This window comes from Mirounga angustirostris, unplaced genomic scaffold (genome assembly GCF_029215605.1).
Source record: "Mirounga angustirostris isolate CCGP_5_RB_7025 unplaced genomic scaffold, mMirAng1.0.hap1 SCAF_3, whole genome shotgun sequence".
Lineage (NCBI taxonomy): Eukaryota > Metazoa > Chordata > Mammalia > Carnivora > Phocidae > Mirounga > Mirounga angustirostris.
Genome location: NW_026991711.1, coordinates 5,774,311 through 5,782,624, shown reverse-complemented (window position 1 = coordinate 5,782,624; position 8,314 = coordinate 5,774,311). Strand labels below are relative to the sequence as shown.

General features: G+C 38.8%; 1 long non-coding RNA gene across 2 annotated transcripts in view; it reads left to right on the top strand.

Moving 5' to 3' along the window:
• The first annotated feature begins 101 nt into the window (after nt 1-101).
• The window catches only part of LOC135363811 (uncharacterized), a 34,184-nt gene continuing 25,971 nt past the window's right edge, over nt 102-8,314 (top strand). The window contains exon 1 of one of the 2 annotated variants that reach the window (XR_010409917.1): nt 102-428. This is a non-coding gene — a long non-coding RNA (uncharacterized LOC135363811). The remainder of the gene's footprint in view (nt 429-8,314) is intronic. The other variant, XR_010409916.1, reaches the window with a different exon arrangement.

Genomic DNA, 8,314 nt, shown 5'->3' with positions numbered 1-8,314 from the left:
GCTGAGGTCCAGCAGGTGCGCCAGCCGGTGCGGAAGGTGGTTGTCCCGGTCCCGCGGCTGGCAGGGGGCAGGGCAGGGCGGGCGTCTGCGGGCGGGCCCCAGCCGGGCGGTCTCGGTTCCTGCAGGGCACAACCCGGACTCCTTCAGGGAGGAGACCTACTGTGCGCAGGGGTAGAAAACCTTGAGAGCCGGAGTGCCTCAGTTTTAAAACCTTCGGTAAGAGGCTTAACTCGAGAGAGGTAAGGAGAAAATTAAAAACCTCCCTTTTGGACAAATAATAGCCTCTCACAAATGAAGCAATAAAAAAGATTTCCTCCGCGACCTCTTACACCAGAGGTACAAAGTACTTAGGGGCGAACCTCAGCAAGTTACAAGATCCTCAGGATGAAATCCCTCAACCTTGGCCGAAAGGCAGAAACAAGACCCGAGTAAGTGAAAAACAGGTGCCACCTCTTTGGATAACAAGTCAGTATCAAAATCATGCCAGTTCTTTCCGAGTTAAGTCACAAAATCGGCGCAGTTTCCATCGGAGTCCCAAGTTCTCTTGGGGATGTGTTAGAACTAACGGATTTTAGATTTTATACAGAAGATTACATTGTTGTGAATTATCAGGAAGCCCTTTAAAAAAGAGGAATAAGCATTTGCCCTACAAAAAATAACTAAACTGAACACCAAGATACTGACACAGCAATAGGAAGATAATCAATGGAATAGGAGGATAGATCTATTATTATTTTTCTTCAGATACCTTCAAGTAAAAGAAAAAAACTTTTAATAATATAGATGGTAGAGCATTATCGCCATGACAGTGTAAATATTTTTGTCACTCTAATATGTATACACACACGTGGGATGACACCCGTCTAATGTTAAAGATAAGTTATTTCTGATTAGTTGATACATTGGTTTCCTAGAGCACCACGAACGGGTGGCATAAAACAGAGAAACTTAGTCGCTTATGGGGTCCAGAAGTCCTAAATCAAAATGTTGGCAAGCTTGGTTCTTCTAGGGCTCTTGGGGAGAGTCTGTTCCACGCTTCTCAACTTCCGGTGGTTGCTGGCAATCCTTGGCATCCCTTAGCCTCCAGTCTCTGTCAGTTTCATCACATGGCATCGACTGTGTGTCTGTCCTCTTATAAAGACACTAGTTACTGAATTAGGACCCAACCTAATCCAACATGACCTCATCTTAACTTAATTATATCTGCAAAGGCCCTATTTCCAAATAAGATCACCTGTCCAAGGTGGACATGGATTTTGGGGGACACTAGTCAACCTACTACAGGTTGGATTTTTAAAAAACTTCTCCTTAGTGTTTTTTCTACATGCTGTGAATTCTTTATAAATAGATGATATTTTAGGAAAAAAATAAGGGATGTTTCTTTTAAAAACTACAGGAATGTGGAAAAACTCCACCATATATGACCAAGATGATGCTTTAGTGGAAAAAATGGTTTATTAAATACTGTTGCTGTAATTAAAGAGATTAAAAATAAAATGCAGTTAATTTAAAAATTTTGCATCCTAACAGGAGCAAAAGTAAATTTAAGATGGATTGAAATCTAAATATATTCAAAAGCATATGCTTTTTTTAATAATCATGCAAGATATAAAAATAAGAAAATGAAGCAATGAATATACCACTTGGAGATGTAATAAGACACGCAAAATCCTGTGTCTTACCCAAAGCTTCTCATATAGTGCTTGGGCCCTAGAATTTCCATTTTTAACAAGTACTCCACATTCTCTTGTAGGTATTCCACCAACCACATTTTGAGAAACACTGGTGTAAATGAATAGGTTAATACATTTGTCTATATAAGTAAAATTTGAGACTTTGGGAGAACATATAATATTTAGCAAGCAAGGCATTAATATCTCTACTGTATAAAGATTTCTTAAAAAGAGTTTCTAATAATAAGAGAAAGACCACTCAATAGAAAAATGAGCAAAGAATATACACCTGCAATTCACAAAGGACATACAACCAATTAAAAAAAAAACTGATAAAAGAATCTAAACCTCACTAATAACCAAGGAAATGCAAATTTAAATAACAATTATTTGTGTGTGTGTATGTTTTCCTTTAATATTGACAATTATTTTAAAAATTACTAATAAAGTGGTATGGCAAAGGGTTGATTTAGCCATGCCTATCAGCACTTTAAGCTTTTACATCCCATAAGCTGGCAGTCTAACTTCCAAGAATTTGTCTCACAGATATAACACAATATGCATGATATACTGATGTATAAGAATATTCATTGGGGCATTATTTGGATGTCAGACAATTGAAAACAATCGAACATGGAAGGATGAGAAGTCTGCGGCACAGCCACAAATTTAGTATGATACAGATTTATATGGACTGACTTGCAAATATGTTCTTACTATAATTATGGCTGGTAGGTGAAAAAGGAAAGTTGTAGAAGAATGTGCAGGTTGCAGTCTCATTTTTGTTTCTCAGAACATATGTGTGCTTATATTTCTGTGTGTGAATGATAGCTACATATTTACATAGAAGGATCTAGAATTGGAGGAGTAGTCTGGGGATTTATTCTGGTTGCTTGCAAAGCACGTGATCTATTTTATTTAGGTTACACGTATTCTGGGGTTGGCTTAAAGATCATTTCTAGAACTTTTTTTCAAATTTTGTTAGTTAACATACAGTGCAATTATGGTTTCAGGAGTAGAATTCAGTGATTCATCACTTACATACAACACCCAGTGCTCATCATAGCAAGTGCCCTCCTTAATACCCATTACCTGTCTAGCCCATCCCCCACCCACCTCCCTCCGTGAACCCTCAGTTTGTTCTCTATAAATAAGAGTCACTTATGGCTTGTTTCCCTCTCTCCTTTTTTTATTTTCCCTCTTGCCATATGTTCATCTGTGTTCTTTCTTAAATTCCACATGAGTGAGATCATATGGTATTTGTCTTTCTCTGAATTATTCACTTACCGTAATACACTCTAGCTCCATCCATGTTGTTGCAAATGGCCAGATTTCATTCTTTTTGATGGCTGAGTAATATGTTGTAGTACATATAATTACCATATTTTCTTTATCCATTCATCAGTTGATGGACATTTGGGCTCCTCCATAGTTTGGCTATTGTTGATAATGCTGCTAATTTATGGAACTTTTAAAAGAAGATGATATATATCACACTCAAGCCATGTCTTTTTGCTGCCCCTGGGTGGGGGGACCCCACACACAAAAAAAAGTGCATCAAGCACCCTACCCCCAGCCAAATTACTAGGGGTTGTCTCTGAGGGTGCAGGGAAGGAACGAGGGGCATACATATTTCATGCCTCCACTTTATAATATAGTCATCGAAGTCTCAGCATTTAACACTCCCTGAATTACCTTGTTTCCTTATATATTTACTTGTTTATCGATTCTCTTCACCAATGAAATCCAAATTTAGGGCCCTTTGCTGCTTTGTGTTCACTGACACCCACAGGTTAGTATGCTAACCTTGATAAATGTACACTGAGTACATGTTGAATGATGAGGATTTGAGTGTGTTTTGCTTTGAGTTTGGTTTTATTTGTTTTGCTTTTGGCTTCTGTTTAAATTTCCAGATGCCCGCCTCCTCCAATCCTTTCTCCCAAAGTGTTCCCTCGGTTCATTTTTGAATAATCACAATAGCCAAGTGTAAATAACAGATCCTTTAGAAGCAGATCATTCTGAAGCACGATCTCCTAATATATATTAAAAAAAATGCCAAGGAACTGCCTAAATATATCTTTCCTCCTAATTCTTACATTAGTAATCCTCAACTCCTTTTGCCAGCTTTTCAAAATCTGAGGTGTATCCTGTAACATGTTGATGAAGCCCCATTTATTCAGGTCATAAATATTGAGTACATAGTTTGTGCAAATTACTGTGCTAACTGCTTATAGATTCATACCTACACTTCAAGTATAGGCAGAGCTGTGGACACCAGGTGCAAATCTCCCCATAGTTCATGTAACAACCAATTAGTTTTTGTTGTTTCTTAGAAGATCATCTCCCTAACTTTGCCCTGAGCTATCTGACACACTCATCCCTTCCTGCCCCACTCAACTGCTTACCCCTTGGCAGGTTAGTTCTCCTTAGCAGAACTTTACATACTTGTAATTAAAAAAAAAAAAAGTTGTTTAGTGAGCTCCTCAAGGCAGGGGGACCACGTCTGATTTGTTTGCTGCTGTTTTCCCATCATGCCATGGGACTTTACATGGGGGAGGCATTTAACAAAACAATCTGAAGGAGTAAATAAACGTGGGATGCGTTGTCTGGTTTCTCCTAGCAACCATAAAACATGGCTTCTTTTAAAACTGCTTTTGACAATTCAAAATTACAGAATGTTACATACTTTGAATATAAAGTAAACTGATTTAATCACAGTTCTGGTAATAAAATCAGCAAAACTTTAGCTTCCGACAACTATCTTGATTCAATTAAAAATGTTCAGTTCTGTACAAAACATATCGCCTTTTTTTGTCCTAGACAAATGTTACTCCAATTCTCCACCTAAAAGTATTGTCAGGAGGCCCTATGCTAAGCAAGGTTAATTGTAAAATTGTAAGTGCGCCTCTATGAAAAAAAAATACAGTATTTGCCTAAGAAACAGGGAATTTTTTACTCAGAAAGAAAGAAGAAAACCTTCAGACTAAGCACGTACAGATAGTCAGCAACAGATGCAGATTGCCTTTCTGCTCAAATGCTTGAAGAGCAAGGCTGCAAAAAGTCTTGGTGTTGTGAGCACAGAAGGGCAAAGAAAGCCCCTCCAGAAATTTGCCCAAACTAGACAGTGACTAGATCCCATCTCTGAGAGATGGCAGCATGCGATTGGCAAGCTCTGACATGGAGCCAATGCAGAGCAGAGGCCAAATTTCATGTCATATAAGAAACAAGTCTGAACTTAAAAAGGAGAGACTTTATTCAAAAGGATTATTGCAAGGAGTGGGGTGTAGCATGTGGGGGATGAAGCCCTGTTGCAATGGGATGTGGGGGACCATGGAAATGGGAAGAATGTCATGACCATAACACCTGCAGGCGTCTCCAGAGTTAGGCAGATAAGGGTTTTCTTTGATAAAGAGGGATAAACAAGGATAGAAATACCCTGTTGTGGGGGGGGGGGGGGGTGAACGCAGAGCATGATTGGATTGTACATCAGAGAATATTTTAGTCTGAGGTCAGCCTAGTCTCAGGAGGGGTTGTCAACTGGTCAGGCTGAGGGTGGACCAAAGTTCGGGCACCTGGAGGCAGAAGAGAAGCTTAACCAAAGTTTGATGAACAAGCATTTTGTTCCTATTGATCAGTGAAGACAAAATAGTTCAGCTCATTTTTGAGGCAAAGAATGGGAATTTGGAAGGGTCTATGTCTGGTCTTGTCCTAGGTAATTAAGGTGGGGAGCTGCTTCTGTGAGTCTTAACTAAGTCGTATGTGGAGGAGGGTTTTTTTTTTTTTTGCAATATGCCATTTCCAGAAGGCAAAATATGGGTGAGATATCCTTATTCTTTGTTGTTTTCCAGGAGCATGGGGTTCAGTTCAAATTCAACGCTATTGGCAGTGAGCTTCCAAGGACAACCTCAGAGTCTCCTTTATTCTTTCTCTGAGTCCTTCTTTCTTTACATATATCTGAGTTTCTGACTCCCTTATCCATTTCCTTCTCTTTGAAGAAACTTTCACATTTCTTATAGTGCAGGTCTAATGATGACAAATGCCTTCAGGTTTTATCTGAGAAAAAGTATTTCTCCTTTACCTTTGAAGGATAATTTTGCTGGGTACAAATTTCTGAGTTGGTGTTTTTATTTTGTTTTGTTTTGTTCCTTTTAAAAATCTGGGTATTTCTTTCCATTCTCTTGCTTACATGGAATCTGATGAGAAATTTGGTGTAATGCTTGTCCTTATTTCTCTATATGTGAGGTGTCTTTTTTTCCAAGTGGCTTCTTCCAAGATTTTGGCTTTGGCTTTGGCTTTCTGCAGTTTGAGTACAATATGCCTAGGTGTAGATTTTTTTGTATTTATCATACTTGGGTTTTTTTGTTTTTTGTTTTGTTTTGGTTTGGGGTTTTTGGTTTTTTTGAGCTTCTAGAGTCCATGGTTTATTTCTGTCAATAATATTGGAAAATTGTCAGCCTATATTATTTCAAATATTTCTTCTGCTTCTTTCTCTCACTTCTCTTTCTGGAATTCCCATTAGCTTATGTTATACCTTTTGTAATTGCATCCACAGTTCTTGGATATTTTGTTCAATTTTTTTTTTTTCATTCTTTTTTCTCTTTGCATTTCAGTAGTAAGTTTCTATTGACATGTCTTCAAGCTCACTGATTCTTTCTTCAGCTGTGCCCAGCCTACTAATGAGCCTATTAAGAGCATTTTTCATTTGTTAGAGTTGTTTTGATTTCTATGATTATCTTTGAGTTTGAGTCTCCATCTCTCTGCTTACATTACCCACCTGTTCTTGCATGTTATCTACTCTTTTTATTAGTGTGCTTAGCACCTTTATTTATGGTGATTTTAAATCCTCAATCTGATCATTCCAAAATCTGTGCCGTATCTGAGTCTGGTTCTGATGCTTGCTTTGTCTCTTCAGATTTTGGTTTTTTTTTTCTTGCCTTTTGGCAAGAACTTTTTGTTAAAAACTAGACGTGATGTATTGGGTAATAAGAATTGAGTAGATAGGCCTTTGGTGTGAAGTTTATTTTTATCTGGCTAGGAGTCAGGCTGTGTTTATAGTGGCTGTAAGTATCAGAGACTTCAGTTTCCTCTAGTGTCCTGGTTTTTGTCTCTTCATTGTCTTTGGGTTTCCCTAGGAACTCCTCCTTAGATAGAGTCTGGGCCTTGCAGTTCTTTTAGCTCTAACCCCCTGTTATTATACAGGGAGCCTATTGATTTGGTGGTAAGGGGGTGGGGAGGGGAATCATTCTATAATCCTATAATTAGGTCTCAGTGTTTCAGTGAGTCTGTACCCCTGTCTGTGACCTTCATAAAAGTTTCTCAGCTAATTTTCTTTCCCCTGAGGTGAGATGGGAAGGCTAGAAGTGGCTGGCTGGAATTGGCTAACATTCCTTTCCCTAAGGAGGCTCCTTTCTCTTGCTGGGTAAGTGTTTATTGTGATGTATTTCAGAATGGCTACTCCCCTGCCCCACCCACAGCCAGACATGAAGGGTTTTTCTCCTGTCTTCAACGTGAGAACCCACTGGGGGTGCTGGAAGTAGAACTCTGTGAAAATGTGGGGGATCCCTGCTTTAACTGGGCCTCCAGGAGCTTTTAACTCTCAGGTTAGTCCATCCTCAGCTTCCAGCAATTTCTGAAGCACATACATGTTCCTGCCAATTCTGGCTCCAGCAGCTTCTGCTTTAGGTCAGCTGGTCCGTGGTCTCTGTATTCACTTGTCTCTCCAGTTTTCAGGGTGCTGGTTTATCCTGTGACCTCGTTTCTCTGGTAAATGTAAGAAAAGTCATTGATTTTCAGTTTGTTCAGCTTCTTTGTTGTTCTGAGGGAGAGAAACATGACTTCCAAGCTTTGGAGTTTTTTTGTTTATACATTTAAATAATTTTTAAAATTCTCACAAGAATTACACACCGGTAATCTCCAAATTCAGTTTCTTTCAGATAACACAGTCTTTTAAAATATATATATTTATTAGAGAGAGAGAGCACATGAGTGGGGGGAGGAGCAGAGGGAGAGGAAGAAGCAGACTCCACACTGAGCAGGAAGCCCAATGCAGGTTCTGAAGTCCAGGATCATGACCTGAGCTGAAGGCAGACGCTTAACCAACTGAGCTACCCAGGTGCCCCTCAGATAACACGGTCTTAAAAATGTATCTGAACCCTCTCCCCTCTCTGGATTTCTTTTTCCCACTTAGTATGAGCAATATTTTCATAAATTAAAAAATATTTTTCTTTTTTTAAATATTCAGAGTCCTAAAGTTTAGTATCTCACTACCAGCCTATTGCTAGTCAACCAGTTTCTTTTTGGGTAGTTTAAAAATGGCCTAACCTTGTCCTTTCTCTCTCTTTTTTAATTTTAGTCCATAGTTATTAAATTAAATGTTAACTCAACTGTTTTTTTAAATATTTTTTTTATTATTTTTTAATTTAAATTCAATTAATTAATGTATAGTATATTATTAGTTTCAGAGGTGGAGTTCAGTGATTCATCAGTCTTATATAACACCCAGTGCTCATTATATCACATGCCCCCCTTAATGTCCATCACCCAGTTACCCCATCCACCCACCGCCTGCCCCTCCAGCAACCCTGTTTGTTTCCCACGATTAAGAGTCTCCTATGGCTTGTCTCCCTCTCTCATTTCATCTT